Genomic DNA, 2,112 nt, shown 5'->3' on the forward strand with positions numbered 1-2,112 from the left:
ATGGAAGCATGAAATATGGAATTTGAGGGCTCTACTGGCATGCATTTGATTGTGACAGGAATATAATGTGGGAATACAAATCTCAGAAGATGAACCCTTTGGAGAATCAAGTGAGTGGTCAGCATAGGCCATTTGCCTGGTAAAGCGCTAAAGAGTTTTAAATGGATTAAGTCTGAAAAAATGTTGAAAGATTTTTGACATCTCTTCCCTCAATACCAGAGGAGTGAATACCATTCATGAAACAAAGCTTGATTATTCAACCTTCAAAAAGCATTTTGTAAATCATTTTATTTCCATTTGCTCTACCAATCTAGATCTTTATTTACTCTCATGTAGACTACTGGGATGACTTCTGTGTTCAAGGCAGACTTTATCCAACTGCCAGATCTGTCTTCCAAAATACAGCTTTGGACATCATCTCTACAATAACTTCATAATTATATCACATATGGTAGAAGCTGCATAAGGTGACCACCCAAGGGACTGTAACAAACTGGTCAACTTAAGGAAGTGGGGCTACTTTACTTATACGTACATGTGATGCATATCTGATCTATGAAACTGGGTTAACTTAGGAAGTGGTCAACACAGGGAGGTGGTAAACTATGGAGGTTCTACTGTGTTAAATTTTACCTAATGATTTAATGTGCTTTAATTCTTACAAGAATTCTGAGGTTTGTTTACACATTATAAACCTACAAAATGAAATGGAAACTAGAATACACAGACAAGTTTGTCCAAAGTCATTGAACTAAGTGGCAGAGCCAGAACCACAACAGACCTCCTCTGTCTCTAGCTGTTTCTGGCTATATATTTAAATTCAGAATATTGTTGATATTCTTCATGGAGTAGGGGTGATGATTTCATAATCTTAAAATTGTTGTGGAAAACACACTGGGTTCTGGGATTTTGTTTTAATTGGTTTTAAAGATAAGCAGCGGTAATTGCTAGAGAGGACAGAGAAAGTAAGAAACTCTTAAAAGAGTATGCTACATTGGGAGAACACGAGTATGAATGCCTCCTGCAGGATACAGTTCCTACTGTTCATACTTATTTTTGTTTTCCTCTTCATGTTAGACAACATTAAATTAACTCTAGTTGGAAAAAATGCATTACTAAAGTATTTCCCAAAAGAGCTTAAGCAAAGAAAAGCCATTTGTCTATTCAGAGTGAACTAAAAATGTGATTTCTCTAAACACAGACTATTCAGGAGGAAACACTTCCAGTTATATGAACAAGTAAAGCTTACATCTTAAATAGAAAAGGAATAATTGTAGCCTATTCAACCTCTTCTGTGCAAAGTGGATTCATGCATTATGCTTTTTAGCACCATAGATGGGATGTTTACCTCCCCATGATATTCACTGATCAAGTAATCACTATTGATAAGATGTACTTCACCACGTTTCATCCTTTAGTTGTTTTGGTGGATAAACTTTAGGCTAACATAATACCCTGTTCTTGATCTCTTGAATAGTATGTATTTTTAAAATTCACATTTAAGCAAATTTTTAAGAATGGCAGTTTTATAAAAACCATGACTATATCTCAATTTGGGAAGTCAGAAGAATTTAACAAAGATTAATTGAATTGTCGCAGAAAGGCTAAAATCAGGAAAAATAGAAAATATTACTTCCCCACAGACAATCATAGGTTTGTTTGCTGCATTGTGTTCCTAGCAAACATCTTTTTAAAAACCACTCAGGAGAGTCCTTGGCTACGAGCCCTGTGGTTCTCATTAGAATGGATCCCTCCCAATGACACACCTGGTACCTGATATCTGCAGCAAGTACAAAGGCCAAACCCTGCATACCTACACTGAGTGCAGAATCTGGCCCACGCATGGTAGCGAGTAATAATGAGGTGGGTTGCCGAACCGTAATTGCAGGTCACTGAGAAGCATCTACAAACCCTCTACAGCCTCCAGCAGGAAGCTTGTCATTGCCCATACTTAGGTCATAGTGATTTATCAACTTGAGAATCATCAAATTCCCAAAGCCAAAGATTTTACATATCTTGCCTTTTTGTAAAAGGTACTTTCATTTACTCTGTCTTAATAACCCTTTTCATTTTGATGGAGCTGGTTAATCTGATATGGCAGCATGTGAATTT

At 36.6% G+C, this 2,112-nt stretch overlaps 1 protein-coding gene across 1 annotated transcript in view; it reads left to right on the plus strand.

Moving 5' to 3' along the window:
* The window catches only part of USH2A (usherin), a 775,219-nt gene that overhangs the window by 679,554 nt on the left and 93,553 nt on the right, over nucleotides 1-2,112 (plus strand). The gene's annotated exons all lie outside the window — the stretch shown is intronic.

The sequence above is a fragment of the Otolemur garnettii genome, unplaced genomic scaffold (genome assembly GCF_000181295.1).
Source record: "Otolemur garnettii isolate 467f Iridium unplaced genomic scaffold, OtoGar3 scaffold00168, whole genome shotgun sequence".
In the NCBI taxonomy this organism is placed as follows: domain Eukaryota; kingdom Metazoa; phylum Chordata; class Mammalia; order Primates; family Galagidae; genus Otolemur; species Otolemur garnettii.